The sequence below is a fragment of the Numida meleagris genome, chromosome 4 (assembly GCF_002078875.1).
Source record: "Numida meleagris isolate 19003 breed g44 Domestic line chromosome 4, NumMel1.0, whole genome shotgun sequence".
Lineage (NCBI taxonomy): Eukaryota > Metazoa > Chordata > Aves > Galliformes > Numididae > Numida > Numida meleagris.
The window spans coordinates 91,398,839-91,420,945 of NC_034412.1; the positions used below are offsets into that span (position 1 = coordinate 91,398,839).

Here is a 22,107-nt window from a genome sequence, read left to right on the forward strand (position 1 = left end):
AATAGAAAGTAAAATTTTAGTCTGAAAAATTGCAGAAAGGAAGAGCTGAAGGAGGAAAGAGAGAGCATCTTCTTAAAACGAAATTTTAGCAGCAAATCAGACACCTTTTTTCAAGAGTATGCAGTTGAAACCTCCGGTTTAGATGCAAAAAGTTGTGTGTGATATTTGGGTGGGAGGTTTTTCTGGCCTTTAACTCCTACTGCATCTTCTCCAAGGCGTGATTTACTTTCTGCTGATGGACACTTCTTGTCTTTGCTACTAGTTAACCTGCCACATATTCCAAAACAGCGGTGCAGGTTGAAACTGTCGAGCAATTCTCCACACAGATTTGTAGCAGATGAATTAGCAAACTGCAGGCTCTTTTTGTAGGATTATTTTTAATGATGGTAATAGTGTTGATTTAACAACCTAGGCTTCTCTAAGACATTTGACTTAATACCATGTTACATTTTAATGAGAAAACTAGAATGATACAAAATGAACACTGTAAAGATTAAGGGGATTAAAAACCAGCAGTTTGTACCAGAGCCCAATAGTGAATCATTTTTTGTCTTAATCTCTCTTGGTGTTTTTATCCATGGTACAAAAAAAAATATCAAAACACCATTGATAACGCTGGTAGGTGGGACAAAGATGGAAAGAGTGGTAATTACTGAGGAGAATAGGTCAAAGGCCTGGGAGGCTCTGGACTGCCTGGTTTATTGGAGTTAATTCAGCATATGACTAAAATACCATCAAATACAAAATATGGTGCAGAGAAAGAAAAGCTGCGTGCCATACTTAACGGTGGTGGGCTGCCTTGGTAAGCTGCAACTCCAAATTAGGGGGAATTGCTTCTACACGAAGACCAAGCGGGGCTGGGGAAGGTGGGTCCTTCCATCAAGTGGGGAAAGTTCTGCAGAAGATGCCCAGGAATTGTTTAGTGATCTGTAGAACGTCATCCATGACACAACAGAGGTTCTGTGCTATTCCGCAAGAAAAAGCAGAAGTCAGAGGCATCTCAAGTTAGAGAAATTCAAGTTAGATATAAGGTAGTAAGCTTTAACCCCAGGATTAACCTCCTAGCTCATAAGCTGTGAAGAGGTGTGTAGGAGATGGCTGAAGCAGCTGAGAAAGCAGTGGGGTGGGAATGCAGGAGTTGGAGTTGAAGACAGATGTTTCTAAGCAAGGAGAAGAAATCGTAGATCTCATCGACTGCAGCATCCCAGAGGCCTCTGTGTCCAGTGGTTAGAAAGAATCGTAGAGTCATTAAGGTTGGAAAAGACCACTGAGATCACTTAGTTCAACAATCATCCCATCCCCACCATGCCCACTAACCATGTCGCTTGGTGCCACATCTCCTCGGTTCTTGAACACCTCCAGGGACAGTGACCCCACCACCTCCTTGGGCAGCCTGTCCCTATGCATTACCACTCTTTCTGAATTTCAGAGCTTAATGGGAAAAAGAAAAGTAGCCTGGCAGTATGCCTTGTTGTTTCTTATGCCTGCTTTAGGAAGCTCTGTGACCATTCCTGAAAATCTTCGAGCTTCGGAAACAAGCTGCAGCAGGGAGCAGCGAGGAGCTGGGATCCCATAGGCAGCCTGACCCCTGGGGCACGAGGCAGCATGGGTGGTTTGGCATGAGAGCCAGATGAGTGCTTTTTATTATTGCTTTAAAACTGATATTAAATCAGATTGTACAGCGCGTCTGCCAAGCAAAACAGCATTTGCAGCACGCGCGGGGCCCTTCAGGGGTGTGTCAGCAGTGGGAGTTGCAAAGATATTTGAGTGTACATGAAACAGCTGGAGTGGCTTTGGGTGGTGTTCCTGGTGTTTGGAGGTAATGCTGTAAAAATTGAGTGTTTCCTTGTTGCCTGAGTGGTCCGCGAGGCTTTCACAAAACTTGGACTATTCAATGAGCAGTTTGCATCCTTGTGGAAATAACATATGGCAGTTCTGATGTCTGTATTGTGTGTATCACTATAAGCAAGTCTGAAAATAGAGATGGAATCTTTTGTTGAAAATTAAAAACTGGATTTGGGGAATTCAGCATTTATTATTGTTTAAAAGGGTGGGGATATCCTCCTTAAAATAAGTTGGACTTTCAATTCTCTCCCTTGCACTGAAGAGTTTGTTCTGATGTTGGTGCACTTTTATTCCCTTTGTGCTCCTGAGTGATTTTTGCAAAGCAAAATGAGTCCTCAGCATTTGTAACCACGGGAAGATGTGACAGGGCTACAGAAAGTGATGTGAGCACGGCAGGTAGGTGTAACTACTGATGAGTTCACAGCATCTTCAGGAAAGAGCTAGACTGGTTTTCATTAGGCTTTGCTTCATATGACTCGCCATCTAATTAGGAAGAAAAAAAGGCAGATACATCAGGAAGTCAGCATAAAGATTTCAGTGGAAATGCTATAAAGTTTGCAGTTAATGTATTAGATGTGTGATTGATGCCTGACATTCATTGCACGTCTTTGCAGTGGATGCTGAGATGGTTTTTCACTTTGCGGAAGCAAGAGACAGCGCCTTTTCCTAAAAGTACCTATTCTAGGTGTGTTCTAAATGGCTGGAAAGCAAGAGTCACCATTTTCTCTTTATAGATTGCCTAAAATACCTCCGGAGAGCTATTTCGTGTTGTCATGAGGGAGGAGGTGATGCCGGGGTTGCCGTGGTGACGGGATGTCGCTGTCACCACCAGTCACAGCAGCACCGCGGTGCACGCGTGGCCCATCTGTTCCCTCGGAGCAGCCCCGTTCTGCTGGGGCTGCTTTTGTGCTTCACCGTGGGGTGAGGAGCAGCCTTTGTGATGGGTACAGTCACAGCATGGGTGGAAGACAACTTCTTTCAGGTGCGGATGCTTTCTTCGCAATGTGGGAAAAGATAGAGACCTCTTAAAAGGCTGCTATTCAAAACAAAGTTACGAAAAGCTTTCCAGATGTAATATGTTTTTCAGGAATAATCTGCAAATCTGGTTGAGAATTGCACGGTACCCATTGAGTTCAGTGCTTGGATGAGCAAATGCATCCTGTTTTTTTTGTCTGGCTGCTAGTTAGAGCTGTTTCAAAGAATATCGAATCCCGAGGTGTCTTCAGTTACCGGTGGCATTTGTAGCTGAACCAAAAACATGGAAATAAGATGGCCTTGCAGCCATGAGACCAGCCTTTGTGGTGACCCCAAGTACTTCTGGTCGGTCCCTTTTGGGAAAAAACATCTTGTTTTTCTCCATGCTACAACATCCTGTGCTCCTTACCTGAATTCCCAGAAAAGGAAGTGCTGTGTGGTTTTGTTTTGCTGCTTTTGTTATCATCATAAGTATTATGACAAGTAAGTTCTTCACTTACCCTGTCCAGCTCCATGTGCTGTTTCCTGGGTTGGTGGTATCTGCAGACACTGGTGTGGATGTTTGGAGGTGCCAGCCACTTCTCTCCACTGCCCCACGTCTGTGGTCTGATGTGGAGTCGTGGAATCATAGAATGGCTTGGGTTGGAAAGGACTTCAAAGATCATTGATCTCCAACACCCCATGTAGAGGTGGTTGAACTTGATATTTAGATGACAGGTAGGCTCTATGACTTTGATTTTACCCGTTTGGGATTTCCAGCCTTCTTTCTTAGGGAGGCACAAGGTAAATTTGTTTCTTTGGAGATTTCTGCTAATGTATTTTGACTGTTTAAAAAAAAAAAATCTACTAGGGGAAAAAAAAAATCTACTAGGGGAAAAAAAGAGGGTTGCTATTCGATGCTTTTTCTTCTTAATTAATTTAATGGAGTCATAGAGTGGCTTGCATTGGAAGGGACCTCAAAGGTCACCTAGTTCCAACCCTCTGCCTCGTGCAGGCTTGCCAGCTGGTAGCTCAAGCACCAGATCAGGCTGCCCAGGGCCCCATTCAACCTGACCTGGAGCACCTCCAGGGATGGGGCATCCACAGCCTCTCTGAGCAGTGAAAAACTGATGTTTTAGCTGAATATGTGATATTCTTTGATAATACCTTGTTTTTTTTTTTTCTTAAGGGAAATAAGGCTTGAGCAGTAGGTTTGGAGTGGAGTTATCTCTCACTTCAACATTTGGTGAATTATAGGGTTTTTTTGGTTGTTTAAAAGCTACGTTGCCTGCCCAAATCCATCAGTTGTCCAAAAGTCCTCCATCAAACTGGTAAAGCAGTGACTGTGGTAATATTCACATCAAGGAATTGTATTACGTATTTGATATGTATTTATTTATTCTGAAGATGTACAAGGGTGGACAAGCAAATCTTCCTTCTCTGGGGAAGAGATCCCAGGCTTGGGATTCGGTTCATTACGGGCTGTAAGAAGGATCTTCCCTTTGTCACTGCTACACAGATTCTCCATTAAATATTATAGTTTCCGAGGCAATATTTGGCTATTCTATTACTGAATAACAGATTTTAGTGCCAGCTGTAAAGTGGCCAAGTAGTACTTTGAAATCAGTTTTCTGTTCTTTCATTCTATGGAAGTAATAGAGTAATTTTGCTTAGTCCGTGTTTATAGAATCATAGAATCACTGAGGTTGGAAAAGAGCACTAAGCTCAGCCAGTCCAACCACCAACCCATCCCCACCATGCCCAGTAATGCAGGTCAGTAAGTCTTCGTGTCCACAGGGTGTGAACATGTCCTCCCAGCACCAAGCTGGTGAGCTTTGCTTTACGGATTCTTTCTTCTCACCCTTTTAAAACAGATTTAAAGCTATGATTCTGTATCTTCCTACATCTTATACTCAAAAGAGCCAATCCATTTCCCTTGCATCATCTAACCTGATCACAGAGAAGTTGTCTTTAAAAAATGTTAACAGTGGAAATTTTCTATGATGATAAATTATGAAATAACAGTCAAGAGGTATTTTTCCCAGTTCCTTTCTGTTAATTGATGGATAATTTTAGAATTGGTATTTTTTAGTTCCTCTATACTTACAACCAAGACCCCAAAAGGAAACCACAACATGCGGTACAGTAGGGTTTTGGTTTTTGATAGCTTGCTCGGGAAAGATTTTCTGTTTGCTCCCTTCAGATGTAAAGCCTATACCTGACTCTGTCCATGGGCATCAGGGCCAGGCAGCAGCCAAACCCAGCCAATAATATTTTAAGAAAATAAGACCACGTATAGAGTGAAATCATTTCAGGAGGAAAGCGAGCTGCAGAGTTAACTGCAAAGGTCTGGACTGCATAGCTTGCGACGATGCAGTTAACTGTACATACAAGACAGCGTGGTTGTGTGAATAGGAAGCATGACCGTCACACAAGGAAATACTTTATTCTTTAGGACAAACACTGAGACATATGCTTCAGCATGATTAAATGAGGACTGAGTTCCTTCTACCCTCTAATGAGGGTGGACCATAAAAATGAGCGATTTGAGCCTCCTTGCGAGGGTGCTTCCCTCATTTCTCAGGGTAACTGTGCCCTTATCTCTTTCAGAAGTTGCCTTTACTCTTGAATTCCCATTTGCAATTCATCATTAACAGTTGAACAGATAGTTATTCATTGTGGAGGTGTGCTTACAAAACCTGTATTTCCGTCCCTGGGCTCCGAGCAGCCAGGCACAAGTTGCTGCAATTGGATTGAGTGCTGTTCATTTCCAGATGGTTTATTTTGAAGAAAAAGTAATTCATTCAGAACGTGACTACTTTTTTTCCTTCTTATGCCTGTGGACTCCTAAGCATTCCCAACTGCTGCTTGAGAGCTGTTTGCCTGCGATTCTTTTGTTTTCGTAATAGAAGAGTATATCGGTGTGAAAATTACTTCAGTAAAAATCAATTTCAATTAGTCCCTGCTTTGTTAGTGTTTAGGGGAGATGTTCGGTGAGAGAAAGGAGAGTTGTTGGATGTGCATTGCTGCAGAGGTGCAGAGGGGAGCAAGCCAGACTTGAGTGACCCGACAGAAACCCTCTGGTCTGGCTTCTGCAAGGAGAAGGCACATGGAAGACGGGAAATCATTTTTCTGCTAAGCTCACGACTGTGAATTTCTGCTGTATTTCAGCTCAGGTTAGCTTGTTCTGCGTTCTCTTGAGAGCGAGGCAGTGGAGATCGTGAAACAATTTCAAGATGATTGTGCAGGGCTTGATTCAATTTGGAATTTGGTTGTTGAACGGCATTACTACAGCTCGTATGGAGTTTATAAAAGATGAATTATATATCAGATGGGGGATTATATTTGGAAATGTGCACTTATGCCACGTATACTGTGGCAGTAAATACTTCATGAATGCAAGGATTTCAAATCAAACATCTGGTAATAGAAATGTTATTCTGTAATGCCAATTCCTGCTATGAATTTAAAGTGAAAGCCTTGCAGATATATAATTTGTTCTGCACGTTATTAAGTAAAAGCAGTCTTTGTTAAGCAAATAGACAAGAGACTCTTAAATACTTCCCTCAAACAGGAGACTCGCATTCTGCTGAGGTATTTTAAGTACTTTCTGAAAGCAATGCCCCTTTGCATATTGCAGATGGCTTTTTACAGTTGGTTATTGTAGAATTTTACAAGTTGCAGGTATATACATGAATAGCTAGATTTCATGGAATTGACTTTAAATGTGTTTTAGAAAGGTTTGTGCTTTGCGTGTTTCTCTTCAATACTGGAAAATCAACATTTTCTATTTGCAGTTTTATCTGAATTTTCTGCCAGCCTTTCCATGTGAATCACTGAATCAGATTTGTTTGAGTTGGAGGGGACCTTTAAAGGTCATCTAGTCCAACGCCCCTGCCATGAACAGGGGCAGCTACAGCTGGAAAGCCTGAACTGGTGAATCCGTGATCTCTGGGATAACAGGATGGTCTGATGGATGAGGACTCTCTTGCAGGGAGTGTGAACACAACATTTAGTATTGCCAGAGACCTTCCACAGTGCTGAACTAATATAAAACAAATGCCACAGCCCATCAACAAAAAAAGGAGAAATCAGAGAATCACAGAGTCACCAAGATTGGAAAAGACCCCCAAGATCATCCCATTCAGTCGTCTACCTAGAACTAGTATTTCCTCAACAAACCATGTCCCTTAGTACCGCATCTAAACGTTTCTTGAACACCTCCAGAGTCAGTGACTCCACCACCTCCCTGGGCAGCCTGTTCCAATGCCTGACCACTGTTTTGGAGAAGTGTTTCCTAGCTTCTAACCTGAAACTCTCAGGACACAACTTGAGGCCAATCCCTCTAGTCCTCTCGCTAGTTACACAGGAGAAGATGCCAACCCTCACCTCGCCACAGCCTCCTTTCAGGGAGCTGTAGAGAGCGATAAGGTCTCCCCTGAGCCTCCTCTTCTCCAGACTGAACCATCCCAGTTTCTTCAGCTGCTCCCCATCAGACTTGTGCTCCAGACCCCTCACAGCTCCATTGCCCTTCTCTGGACACGCTCCAGAGCCTCAATGTCTGTCTTGCAATGAGGAGCCCAATAGTGAACACAGTACTCAAGGGGCGGCCTCATCAGTTCCGCATACAGAGGGACAGTCGCTTCCCTGCTCCTACTGGCAACACTATTTCTGATACAAGCCAGGATGCCATTGGCCTTCCTGGCCACCTGGGCACACTGCTGGCTCATGCTCAGCCAAGCATCGACCAACACCCCCAGGTCCGTTTTCTCTACACAGTCTTCCAGCCACTCTGCCCCAAGCCTGTAGCGTTGCCTGGGGTTGTTGTGGCCAAAGAGCAGGATCCGGCACTTGGTCTTGCTGAACCTCATTCCGTTGGCCTCAGCCCAGTGATTCGTATGTTGTGCTCGGTGTGTGCTCATGACATGTATGAGTATGTATATGTATATAATAAATACCTATAGACATTTCAGTACAGGAAATAAGAGATTACTCAGCCCCCAGAGCATGAATTATTGCAAGTAAAACAGTCTCTGCAGCTGAATTGCTGCTTTGATTGTTGTTTGCTCAGGAAGATAAACTTCATTAATCAATATTTTTATTACTTTATTTATAACTCATAATAAAGTTGTGTGATGCCAGGTTTTGAAGGTGGGAGTTTGTGTTGTCTGAGTTTGAAGTACAGAGGTGTTTTTTGTTTGTTTGTTTGTTTGTTTGTTTTTTTCCATTATTGTTAATAGTGCTCTCATACTTAGTGTCTGGAGTGTCTTCTGTGTCATGAGTAAAGGTGGCTTAAGGGAAAGTATACTTTTTTAAAAAAGAAGGAAAGCTATTTAATGCACCCCCTTCAACCACTGTAGCCCCAGCCAGTAGAATCAGGTGCTTCAGAAGGATGCCATAAGGAGAAAAGTGAAGGAAATGGGGTTTCCCTCCGTTCACCTTCCTGCTCTGCTTGTCCTTGGTGGTGCTGTGGGCACCTGGGAGCTCTCCTCCACAATTCCCTTTCCTTGTGCTGTGCTCGCATCTTTTTCCCAGTTGTCTCTGCTTGCTGGGGCATTCCTTTCTTCCACAACAGCTTGCCAGCCCTTTGTGCATGTAGCTAATTCAGACATTATTATACGTTGTGTAATATGGCATACGCCATACTATTCTTATGGGTAGCTCCTTTAGGGCTTGGGTCAACACCATATTTTTTCCCCTCACAGGTTAGTGGCAAATCCCTGGGATCAGTTATTTTTATTTTTGCTGCACATTGCAAAACGCAAAATAAAAGTTAAGTTTTACCCGAAGGCACTGACACATTTTGCAGAACTGTGACCATGCGTGCTGGGGTGCAGAGCAAAGGAGGATGGTGGAAAAGTCACTGAGCATCTCTCACCAGCACACAGCAAGGAATGGGGAATTAAGAAAAAACATTCCGTTGTGCCAGGAGAGTTAGCAAAGTATTTGTTAACTTGCGTGGGATAAGGAATTGTCGGTCTTGTTTTCCATTGTGTTTTCCAGCAGTATTTGGCAGTTATCAGGTGTTCTCCATTCACGGTGGAAGTCCAAGTGTAATCCGTGCGTGCTGTTCTGTAAAGCAGAGCTAGGAAACCTCTTCAGCAGATGTGTTCTCATGGTTTGGTGCTTTACTCTTTCATCTTCAGAGCCTGGATGTTTTCCTGGATGAAACAGAGAACTCTTGTAGAGGACAGATTACAAACGCGTCTGTGTGAACAGCACGAGAATTTTACTTTAATTATATACAAGGGAATGAAAGCCTGGGAAAATGGAGCAGGAGCAGTCTGGGAGCTGAGGAGCATCAGCATGGGAATAAGAGCCGGAGCCTGTTGGGTTTTTGGTCCTGTTTGTGGAAAAGTGGGTATGTGATGGTTGGATCTCAACTTTTGGGCATTCAGTACGTTCCTGAGATAAGGCATGCATTACCTTTTTAGAAACTGATGCTGAGTTCCTATACAGATGTTGTTCTTAAAATCTCTCTTTGCTACTGTCTTGTTTTTTGGCCAAGAGGTTTCTGATAGCTCTGTGTAGGTTCCGTGTGATTTCCTGCGGGACCGGCGGCGGTACATCAAGCTCTGTCGCTCAGGTATGCGCGTCTCCTGCAGCTCACAATTCTCATGAGAAAGTTGAAAGAGTAATGAATTAAATTATACTTAATTGATAATGAATTTAAATTCACTCCGTTTATTTCGATTTCTTCTTCGACTTGGAAAGTAATTAAATTTAGGATGCGGATACTTGCAGGGATCGTAACGTCTCCAGAAGCACTTTGTGCTAAAATAGGAATGTCGAGTGATGCACAGAACTGGCAGTTGCAAAAAGCTGGTGAAGTTTAGTGGGATGGGTGAAAATACTTGTACTTTCTCACTCCGTGACTTACTGCTAAGGGAAGGGTTTGTTTCACTGGTTGCGTGCAGTCAACCCGGAGATGGAGCTTCTGCTTGTTTATGATGGACCTGCCAGGTGAATCTGTTCCGTAGAGCGCTTAGAGTTTGCAGGAGTCGGAAACCATGTTTGTTTGGGTTTATCCTTCTCTGTTTCTAGAGCTTCGGCTTTGAAATCCCATCCTTGTTTATGTCTTCTGTTCCAGAAAGTTCCCTGGGAAGATTCCCTGGGAATTTGCATGGAAAACACAATGGCTGAAGTTGGAAGTAGAATCATAGAACCATTGTATCTCCTGGGTTGGAAAAGACCTCTCAGATCATCCAGTCCAACTGCCCACCTATCGCCAGCATTTCCCACTAAGCCATGTCCATCAGTACAACATATAAACATTTCTTGAACACCTCTGGGTACTGATGCCTTGAGTTGTGGATTTCAAATGTGAAGATTTTTTTGTAAATAAAACCAAAGAAAAAAGTCATTTCTCTTCCCCCGTCCTCCCATCAAACGTGCTTCTTACAGTGCAACTTCAACAGAACAGATAAACAGGTAATTGCTGTTTGATAACAGGTTGGTAATGATAACAGTTGCTGAAGGGTAAAGGCTGCTACCAGCCTTCCTCCCTCACCGATTGCTGGACTCGTGTTCCCTGTATGCCTTGGATGACTGGTGGTTGCTGCTGGGATCTGGCATTTCTTCATTTGTTTTTGTTTTTCGCTTTAATGGATGAGTTTGCCAAAATCAAAGAAGGAGTTTTGGATAAAAGCCGGGGAGACAAATTCAGGGCTGGGCAGTGAGTTTAGCAGCTGCTGCATGTGGGTGCTCTGTCAGTGAGCAAACGCAGTTAGGAAAAATCCACATGCTTAAAAAAATCAATCCTGATTTCCCTGCAGCTGGGTAAATATGCCAGTGCTTGTGCAACAGCTCCATCGGGTCGCTTCTGGGCTCTGAAATGTAGCTGGAGACTTTGCTTGGTTCAGTATCAGTGCTTTTGGAGTGTGCAATGATGGATGGGATTTTATACGCTTTCGGAGTGAGCTGGGAAGAGCTCTTTGAATCTCTGTGATTTTATTTATGAAGTTTTCAGTGGGATAAGTTTCTTGACCATCTTGATGCTGTGCCAGAAGCCTGTGCCGGCGGCCCAGCTCGCTCTGGAGGGATGGTTTGGAAACCCTTTGCTTGTCCCCAGCTGGCAGCTGGGATGTCAGCCTTGTCACCATCCCCGCTCTTAGGGGTTCTAGTGATACCAACTGAGATTGTTTGTTGTGTTGCTGTTCTGAAGCCTCCAAAGTACGGTTCCAATGTCTCCTCGCCAGACCTTCCCACAAAACGTGCTGTTTCAGGGAAGACCTTCAGAACCGTTGTGCCCATCTCCCCTGAGCTGCGGCTCTGCTGCTGCGATCGCTGCAGTGATAAATAATAGGGTTTGCATGTGGGATCCAGGCAGGCGTTAGGTGCTGCCTTGGAAACCCTGGCTTCATCATAACTTGATATTTTTTTGGTACATTTCTGTGCATGACAGTGAATTTTCCTTTTCTTCTCCCTCTCTCTTTCTTTTCCTTTTCCCTTTCCCTTTTATTTTTCCTTTTGCTCTCCATTTCCCTTTTCCCTTTTTATTTCCCTTTCCTTTTTTTGGATAATGTATAAATGTCCATTTTTTTTTCTTCTTGTTCCACATCCAATGTGCCAGCTGATGTTGAGCTGCTGCTGGGGCTCTTGGGGGCGTATGCAGGAGTGGAGAGAGGAGCATTTCAGGAGGAAAATTTCCCAGTAACATTCTAAAAGTACATTTTACACAGATGTTAACATTGGCTTCAGGTTATTCCTGTGAACAGGTTTTCACCTTGTGTAAAGAATAAACTCGGCTGAAGCAGTAAAGCAGTATATTTAGTGAAAGCAAAACCTGAATGTTAAAGGAAAGTTGAGGTTGAGAAAGGAAGATGATAAGAACTTGTGGCATGTAGCGCTGTGTTAACTAAACATGACCTAGTTAGTGTTTCTGTAGAAGTAAATATACTGTGCTGAAATGGAGGGAATGCAAAAAATACTGCTAAAAATATTACACATGAAACGAGGTGGTCTGAAATTAAGTTGTTAGGTCGTGTTTCCTTTTCATAAATTGCTTTTTGGGACATGCCGTTGATTAATTTAATTTTTTTTTCCAATTTATCCTGTTGCTTCTGTAAAGATGATTCAGACATCATGTGTAATTGCAAGGAAATCAGTGGCTTTTAGAAATTATTCTTAGGAAAACACTTCTCACTCCATTGGTGTGTGCCACAGAAGGCGTTGCTGAAGCTCTTGTGATAAGATGGGCTCCATTTCTTCGCCGATGCAAAGTTTCCCTGGATTTATTTCCTGCTTTCAGTACCTCTTCCACAAATGCACTTCGATTTTTGGTGCAGTCTGCATTAACGAAGGGAAAGTGACGTTTAAGCAAACGAATAGGTAAAAAGCTTTAACAAGCACGAGGCACAGTGGAATTTCATTTTTTTCCTGTGTTTCTCAAAGCACAGCTTCATGTGGGGCGTTTCTTTTTATCTGCGTGGAGTGAAAATAACTTCAAAATGCAGCTGAAGTGATTTCCCTCAGGTTTTCTGAAGCAGGGTGCCCGGCCCCATGGCCAGGTGGCTTTGGGACATCCCCAAGGATCCCCTCTGAAAAAATGCAGCTGTGTTGGGGCTCTGCCTGTCGCTTGTAGCGGAGGGTCTGGCAAATCACGAGTTTTAGTGCCTCCCGTACACGCTCCCATCCGTACAGCTGTCACCAGACTGGGAGCACATCGTGAAGCTGGACCCTGAGCATGTTGTGTCAGTGTGCTCGGTAGAGGTGATGGGTTTGAGGAGCACTGCTGGGCTCTCTGGATGATTGCTAGCCCCCCCCGTCTTGTCTGCGCTGTGATGAGCAGCACGTGAGAATGGGCAGTGGTGCGAGGAGCAGAGGAACGTGGCAGTGATCCAGGATAGCAGTGGAAATGAGGATTTTGCCCACGCCACATGTACCTGTGTGGCTGGAGCTGCTGCCAGGAAGCCGGCCTGGGGTTATGAGAAAATAACAAGATAAGTGAATGATTCCAATTTTACTGTTTTAATTCACAGTGCTGTATGTGCCCGTCTTCCTTACCCTTCCCTGTGCCAGCTCGTGATTATTTCAAAATCTCATTTGTTTCCAAGCTGAAACACCAAAGAGAAACGCATCTCTTCAGAGTTCCCCTGCAAGGCAGATGCCTGTAGTTCATTGCTTGTTCGTAAACTTCTGTCAGATCCCGCTGCTCTACCGAGTGCAGTCTCACGAGTTTGCCGCACGCGTTTCCTCCGATGGCCCCAGGTGCTGCACGCCCGCTGCAGGTAGCGGGGAGCTGTCGTGTTGCAAGCCAGCTCTGCGCTGCCGTGGCCTCGGGTCGTCCGAAACCCTATCAGATGGGGTGCTTGGAAACATCCTCTGACACAGGAGGGTTGGCATGAGCAATGTGCTGTGTAGCGCTTCTGCAGGCAGGAGATTATGAAACAGTTATTATGGGATTAAAATATGGTATTAATCACGTTCTCGTTCTGTTACTGATACGGGATCCAGCAGATATGTTTCTCAATTAATAAACAAGAGCGGCTTGAACGTTTTTCAATTCTATGCCTGTAAGTCTCAACGGGAGTTGTTTTTTATCACATTGTTACACATCTGACAAAAAACCAGCCGCTCCAGATCTGTGGCTGCGTTAGCAGCACGTTGCCTTGCATTGCCTTTATTAAAACCGCCTCTGTCCCATTGTTGCTAAGTGATCTATCCATCTTAATATTTTCCCGATGTCTAAGCTCCTGTCTGTTAATGGCATCCTAATGCGTTCCGAATTGAAATATTTCACATCATTTAAACTCTGCTTACCTATTTATCATGCATAGGTCATAACTTAGTGAAAGTCGCTTGAAGGATTTCTCTTTGCTCCTCGCCTAATGTTCTGTTGCCAGACAGTAAGGAAACTTCAGCTGTCCTGCTCAATTATTTGGTGTTTGGGATAAAGGCTCATCCTCACCCGGCGCCTTGGAAGGAACGAAGATGCCCCATTGGTGCGTCCGTCCTTCCTTGTGCAGCTCGACGGCCAGCACTGCCGAGACTGCGACGTCGTGTCACTCAATCTTGTCAGAAATTCTATGAATATTCAATGAGGATTTTAATGTATTGTCATCAAGGAAGCAATTTCTGTGTAGTCATATTAAGCATGTTGTCGTCTCTTCAGTTTAAATACATTGTTTTGCCCATGAAGTGACCTTAGGCAATTTTAAAATGGTCTCGTTTTTTTCCATTTGGCTTACACCAAATAAATCAGTTTTACCTAATAGGGATCAACCTAATAGGGATCTAAGGCATTTTTACAGGGAGACACACGTTCTCCTAAATAATTAGGAAATTATGCAACATATACTGGGATTTATCTTTCCCATTTATGCTTACATAAGGGTATGAGATATGGTCAGGTAGGTTACATTCCAGTTGTTCTGCGATGGAGGTTTCGTAATGAGTTCAGTTTGCAGTGGGAGCCCATTCATTTAGCCCCGTACTTTGCTGCTGCCGCTGTTCAAATCACTGCATGGTTCATTGCTGGGTGTTTAGGGGTCGTTTAAGCTTCATTGCCCAGTCTAGCTCCTCATTTGTGTAGAATATAAGTGTGTTTTGCTGTGTACAAATTATTGTGGAGAAAATGATTGGATGTGAGTGAAATCTGGAAGTGTATTTTCCTATGGACTCTACGTTTACAGGGCTTTCAGACCAAGTTCATATCTGTGTACAGAATGTGAACGTTGTGTTAAAGGTAAAAACTGGTGTGTCTGATCTTCTGCTGATCTTCTGTAGTGTGTCTTGACTTAGCCAATTTCCTTCCGAAGCTGGAATGAACTACTTTGGGCCTCTCACTACAGGAAAGACATCAAGGCCCTGGAGTGTGTCCAGAGCAGGGCAGTGGAGCTGTGAGGGGTCTGGAGCACAAGTCTGATGGGGAGCAGCTGAGGGAGCTGGGGTGGTTCAGTCTGGAGAAGAGGAGGCTCAGAGGAGACGTTACTGCTCTTTACAACTCCCTGAAAGGAGCTTGTGATGAGGTGGGGGTCGGCCTCTGTTCCCAGGTAACAGTGATAGGCTGAGAGGTAATGGCCTCAAATAGCGCTGTGGGAGGTTCAGGCTGGATATTAGGAAACATTTGTCAAAAACAGTGGTGATGCATTGGCACAGGCTGCCCAGGGAGGTGGTGGAGTCACCGTCCCTGGAGGTGTTCAAGAACCGTGGAGATGTGGCACTGAGGGACATGGTCAGTGGGCGTGGTGGGGGTGGGTTGATGATTGAACTTGGTGATCTTGGAGTTCTTTTCCAACCTTAATAATTCTATGATTGTATACTTCAGGATATACTGAATACGTCATTTAAAACTGCGGAGTGAGTAGGGCCCTGATACTCCTGCAAACCGCTGTATTGGGAACAACGGGTAGACAGAGGGACATTTGTATGGAGCAGCGTGGTGGGAGTGGGCCATGAGGGGACCCGACAGAGAAAACACTAGGATGTTAAAAGGCTATTCATTAGAAAACCTGAAAATCCTGAAAAGTACAGAATTTCTTTTTTTTTTTTTTTGCTTTGCAATGACTTGAAGTAGACAGCTTATTAACTCAATTAAACAGCATTTCTGGTCGGGAAAGGAGCGGTGTATTCATAGCACCAAAGCGTACCTTTGGGCCACTGCTTTAAAAATTAGCTGGATAATTTTGGTGCCTCTCATGTTTCCGTGAGAACATGAAAGTATCTGATGCTTTAGAGGCTGGATTATCATCACTTTCAGGCCCACACAGCCGTCACTTTTGAAAGACACAGTCATCGTTTTGAAGGATATAAAGCTATTTTTCTTAAAAGTGATGGTGTTACTGTGCTGCGTGCCCTGGGGCTGGAGGAGGAGTGTCTGCTGGTTGTGCAAGGCGGCACTCCCAGCCCTTAGCTGTGCAACTAGGCTTGGGAAACCCTCCCTTAGTGCCTGCCCAAAGCCTTTTGTCTTGCAGAAGGCTTTCAATGGTAGGAAACTTTCAGAACTTTACATTGCTGGAATAACTTCATGCATTACTCTTAATGTGACTGGTGATGCTCTTCAGTTATGTTCATGATGCGTGGATAAGCACATAGGTTGTTCTGAAAGTGATGCCTCTTACTTATTTCCATGGAAACTACAACACGTACAACGAGCTTAATAACACTGTTTGACAGAGCAAAATCTCAGCTACAAAATACTGTTTTTCAACGTAATCACCACCATTAGCTATACACTTTTGCCAGCAATGAACAGGAGCCTCTGTGCCATGCTCGTAAACATCTGTACCAGCGGAGGTGACCACTGTCACTGTCACCACTGCTGAAATGCAGCACCCACTGCCTCACTCTTTTCTGTGCTCACATCTGTTTGGTCTCCATCAACATTCAGCAAGTGTCGATGAATGTCAATGGATGTCATTTTTTCCTCATGGAGGAATTCAGTGACACACCTTTCCTACATACACACTTCCATGTCGGACACCAGTTTGCCCCTCTGCTGCCATCTATCACACAGCAGCAAACTGTAATGGAACGTTGGTGGGAAGGTTCAACCCTACTGCCATCCCACCAGCATCCGCCTCTGACATCGTGGGCCAACATAACAAAATAGGAAGCTTTACTTTTGGATTAGCCCTCATATAAAAAGTTATGTTTGATGTATGTATGTATGGATGTATTTCCATTGAAGAGAGGCTTCAACAGATGTCTTTCTCAAAGCAACAAAAGTTGTACCTTTGTGAGGAAGCCAGTAGTCCTTGTTGGAAAAGCATTCCTTATCTGGTAAAACCATCACCTTCCATGATTTTATTTCTCATTCGTATTGCGACTAGATGATGGGACTAGAAAGAATGTAAAATGTGTGAATGTTCATTGGTTGTTTTTCTGGTTGCTTAAATGCAGGCTTGATCCCTGAATATGAACAGCAGCTTGTCTCCTGTAGACCAGATGTTACAGACACGAAGGGTTGGGCTTTGTAGTGGAAAACAGAGTTGGTTGCATTGTGTTTCACAATGGATTGGCTGTGCTGCTTTTCATAAATACATAGAGCGCCTGCTTTTCTAAATGCAGCTCATGTGTATTTGATCTTATTCATAAGAACAGCTTTATGCATATGTAGAGTTTTGTGTAATTACAGAGACTTTCCATTTTTTAGGTGAATCTTCTGCAGTTCTAGAATTAGAAATGGTGGATCAGAAAAAAAAAAGAAAAACTGCTCCGATTGGTCACTGCCAAACAAAAAGGCAGGAACATCACGCTTCCCCAGCTGCTAGTGCAGGGTACTTACAGAAGAAGGCAATATGAGTTTTCTTCAAGCTTTTTTAATGTTTCTAAAGCCGTGTGCTGGAGTCAGAGCGGAGTAGCACAGAATTAACAAACAGGGCTCGAGCAGGCTCAGGGCCCTGAGTGTACATCTAGAGTAGTGGTCCCGTCTGAAGTGATTTCTTCTGCGTTGCTTAGAATGTCTTTTGATGACTCTGTGCGTTTAAAAGCATTTATTGTTGTGGTCAGAATAAATGCTGTTTTTCTCATGATTTCCACTGAGAAAGAATCCGTGGTATTCTGCCGTTCCTGGCATCTTGCAGAGTCCACAAGCAATTAGCAGCGGAGCCCAGGAGGAGGAAGGGTGCATCGTGGCTTTGCTTTCCTTCCCCTGAAATGCGTGTTGGGTTTCAGCACTGCAGAAATTAATTTCAGATTGTTTTGTATTCCAGGCGAGCTCAGCCGTGTTGTTTTTAGCGGGCCGTATTGCACAGTTGCACTCTGGTTTTAAATGAGTGCATAAATACTTGTGGGGAGCAGGAAAAAAATCTTTATTTATAGAAATAGCTTGTCACTAATTAATGGTAAAGACTGTGCGTATTACTCTTCGTTTAAGCTAATTGCTGTCCCGCTGGCTTCTCAAAGACGGACATCTGTAATCCCATAACCTGAAACTCTGGAGGAGCGATTTAAGGATGTGCATAAACAGCATCATCGAGTCATTAGCAAGCAGCACACACACGGAGTCTTTTATTCTAAAGGTATAAAAAGTCCTCTGAGCATTTTCATCACACGCCGGTGTCTGAGGATCAGGCCTGAAAGGAACGAGGCCGTGGACGCACGAGTGAGCTGTTTCTAAGATGGGTGTGAAGCGGCGTGCTGGTTGGGATGGGGCTGTAGCTCTGGAGCACGTTTTTGCAGCTTGTGCCGTGCTGCTCTCAGCCGCAGACCCTTTGCTGCCCTGCCACTCTAAAGGAAAGGTGGGAAAAAAAAAACCATGCACTTAGGTGTTTTTTTTTTTTTTTTTTTTTGCTCATTTTTATGTACTTTGTAGCTGTGAGCACCTGTAGCTGCATGAGATGCTATTAATGCTCCTGCTGGATTGAGCCTATTTTCTTTCTTAACAAAAGGCAGTAGAAGGAGAGGCCAATTCTGCTGTCACACTGGTGCATCCTCATTCTGCTATCTCACTCAACAACCCAATTTTGGCTGTTATTCAATATATCATTCTGGAGCAGTGCTCTGTTTTCAATGTTCTTGGGTGACCTAAAATGAATAATGTGGGAGCCATCAAAGTGTAAAATTAGGCACATTATATAAAAAAGAAATCTGTGGAAGAAATATATATTAAGGTCAGGTAATATTTTTCCTCTGTAGTGGCTTTTTAAAAATAACATTGAAGGGTTTTTTTGTCCTTTTAGAAATCACACTGAGCTGACAATAGATAGACAGTTCTGATTCCTTTACGTTTACGTCTACTGTTGCTATTTATCTGCCATATAGGTAAATATGCACACCATATAAGTTACCATATATGCTTAGAGATTTAGCTTTTACGACATTTAGTAGTGTTATTTAAAATACTAAATATTGGTGTTTTTTTTTTTTTCCCCAAAACCCTTTTATTTCCATTCATAAAGAATGGAAATGCCAAACTTTGTTTGGCAACTTCCTCATGAAGTGCTCCTATTGAATGCTGCGAGAGTACCAGTGCCACTGAGAAGGGCACCCAGTTACAATGGATGTGTTTAACATGGAAGTTCCAGCAAGTTGGCAGCACAGCAATGAATTTGTTCCTTCCCTTACTCCAGCGTGAGCTGTAGTTAAACAACGCAGACCATTCTGCCTGTGTTGCATCTTAACCTACCTAAACCTGTGCCAGGGCTCTCTTACTGTGCTAATGGCATCCTTCTGCTTTGCTGTCAGCCACCCGAACGCAGTGCATGTGCTCATGCCATACTGTTGAGTGTGGTCCATTGTACTGATAGCTCAAAAATGATTAAGTCATTCAGCGAATTTGTTTCAATGCTTCAGAAGCTGGTGGTATCTAGAGGTTCACTGTGGTGTTGCTGTAGCTGCTGGGTGGACTGCAGCTTTTGACACATCCAGTCCCAAGTTTTGACTCAGTGGTGAAATACAGTTCCCCTTGGGGTAAAAGAAAAATGCTCTGAAAAGATCCTTTTTTGTCATAGAATTTGATTTATTAAGTAAGGATCTGTATCCACATGTCTACGTACAGATAATTTATTTGTATATAGTCTTACTAAGATTTGTAGGGTATAAGAAACTCCCGCTTCTCATATTTCATCGTACTATTGAGAATTAAAAGGAATTTCAACTCTGAAAACTCTTCATACTTGTAGTATGGTTGGACTAGATGATCTTCGTGGTCTTTTTCAACTTTAATGATTCTAAATTCTAGTAAGATCTTCCTACTTCTTGAACGTTAAGTTCCAAATTAGTCTTTTAGGCATCCTGTAGGTAGGGGAGAAATGACCCCCAAAACCTAAAACAAACTAATTAAGTAAAAGGCTGAACGATCACACATGCATCTATGAATGAAAAAAAATGCAGAAACAATATATGGGTAAGGGTTCACGAGGTAGACCCTAATAAATATTTTTAATATTTTTATCTGCATTTTTTAGGAGTGTGATTATGCTTGCTGTAGGATGCATTGACTGTGGTTGCAGAGCCAGCAGGTGGAGCAAAAGAGCGTGATAAGTTGTTGGCTAAATGTGCAGAAGCCACTGGTGCTGAGCTGGGGGAGGGGGTGTGTCTTCAGCTTTCTTTTTGCCCAGTCTTTGACCAGCCCTATGGTTTTCCTTCTCTCAGACCTAGCTTCCATTTCTCCCTATAGCAGTGTCCCTGATTTGCTCTAGCTTTCTGCCACCCCCAAAAAACTGGCTGATTTCACTTCTTTGTATGGACAGAACTTCTTGCCAGTCCGCTTCTGGAGTTGAAACATGCTCTTGGGGTAGAGTGGATTCAGTTCTGTCTTCTGGAAGAGTTTGGCTTTCAGGTAATGTGGAGTAAAAACCTTATCCTGTGAATGGCTGCACTGGTGAATTCAGCACATCTGTTAGGCTTTATCTTTTGCCTTTTTATTTTAGTATGTATACTGCAAGAAGATTTGCAACTGTGAGGCCAGCTCATGCTTCTAAATTGAGCTCCAAGTCCTTCCTCCTTGTGCATACCGTAGGATACCATTGCACTATAGGATGAAGGCATCCTGTTCCCCACGTTACCTTGGGGTTTGGAAAGGTAACATGGGGGAGCCATGTGTAGCTGGGAGCCTGGCTGCACAGTCTTCAATGCAGCTTAGAATTGCATCTCTGTACAAGTAAGTAATAAAATGGGTCAACAACTGACTGACAGATTGGGCTCAAAGGGTTGTTGTAAATGGGGTTACATCAGGCTGGTGGTCAGTCCCTGGTGGGGTTCTGCAGGGCTCCATTTCTCTGTTCTCTTCAATGTTTTCGTAAATGATCTGGATGCAGGACTCGAATGCATACTAAGTATGTTTGCAGATGACATTTAAGTAGCATTTAGTAGTAGCTTGTGAGCTAAAGAGGTAACTGCAAACACCTGCTTTTATGGGCGACGCAGACTGATTTAGTTACTTTTTACAGGAAATAGAAGCTGGTTCTGCATCGTCCTTGCTGGTAGACCTCATACTGATACCAGCAGTAAAACTGTTAGAAAGACATAACAGCTGAAAAAGGTGTTAACTTCTGTGTTAAACCCTGAGTGAAAAAATGCACTTTTTATTTCTGCCAAAGATGGCTACTAACGTAGCTGCATAGTGAGAGCAGCAGAGCATGAGGCCTCCTCCGCAGTTCATCCTCTTTTGGAGAGGAAGGGGGAAGTTTGCTGTTTGAAAATGGGAAATCTGTGTAAGTGTAAGAAAGCAACTTAGTGATGTCAGCTGGGCTCAGGTGCTGGAGGACCTTTAATTTGAGGCTCGGGATATCTTTTATAGATATCTGGGATATCTATAAAAAGTATCTGTGTCTCGTGTCCTTTGTGTCCCAGCCCGCAGAGGAGGTGGAGGGCAGTCTATGGAAGGGCTCTGGGAACGACCAGCAGCCTCCAAGACACGTATAAATAGTCTGACCAGGGAAATGGTGAAAAGAAAAAGCAGAGTCTGAGAGGGGGAGTGGTGAAGAGGGTAACTGGAAGTCAAGCCAGCTTGATATTGCAAAGAGAGTTTAAATGATAGGAAGGGGTTATTCGGCTACAGGAATAAAAGAAAATGGGGAAAGTAGGACTGCCTTAATTTTGGGCGAAGCTGAGATGAAATACAATTAGTCATACCCATGTTGCCTCCTTCCTTTTCTTTCCTTTTCTTTCCCAAAAGGAAGCTTAGTATAAGTAAGTAACTGATACCTCTGCTGAGCCTGGCCTTCACTAACATGCCTAATGAGCATCACTTCAGGAAATGGTTGGTGAAACTGGAGAAGATGAGAATTACCTACAGAACGGAGAGTATGATGGGGGACTTTGTGTAAAGAAGTGTAAGGCAGAGAGAGGATTGTTAGAGATGTGCGGTTTTTGAATTGGTCTTGGAAGGTGTTTTATTTAATATTCCCATTAGTGATCGTACAAGGGGATTGTTCTGATGAAATATGCTGAGAATGTGAATTAGGACGGAATTATCAGTATATAGAGTTATCAATATGTCCTCTGGGAGGAAGGCAATCTTGAGAATGGCAGTACTATTAACAGTATCAAGTTTCATGCCATGAAGTGCAAAGATAATGTACCAAGGGACTGCTAATATGATTTTTAACTGCGAGCTTCTCAGGTTGGTATTACTCCATTCTTTGAAATGCCAAAGAAGAGAAAACATGGGTTGGGTTGGATGATCGCAGGTTAACTGCAAGCCACAAAGGAAATACAGCCGTGAAGAAGGTCAAGTGAGGTGCACCATGTAAGAAACTTCCACTGGAGAGAGAGGGAAGTAGTATTGTCAGTGAGTGAGGCTTTTGTCTCATCCCAGAGCCTGTGATGCTCTTGTCATCACATCCACAAGTGAAGAAGTCATACTGGGACAGGGCTGAGAAGATGCGATAACGTGCTTCAGGAGATCACGGACATGAGTGT

At 43.5% G+C, this 22,107-nt stretch overlaps 1 protein-coding gene across 4 annotated transcripts in view; it reads left to right on the forward strand.

Moving 5' to 3' along the window:
- Window positions 1-22,107, forward strand: part of CTBP1 (C-terminal binding protein 1) — a 225,622-nt gene that overhangs the window by 109,402 nt on the left and 94,113 nt on the right. The gene's annotated exons all lie outside the window — the stretch shown is intronic.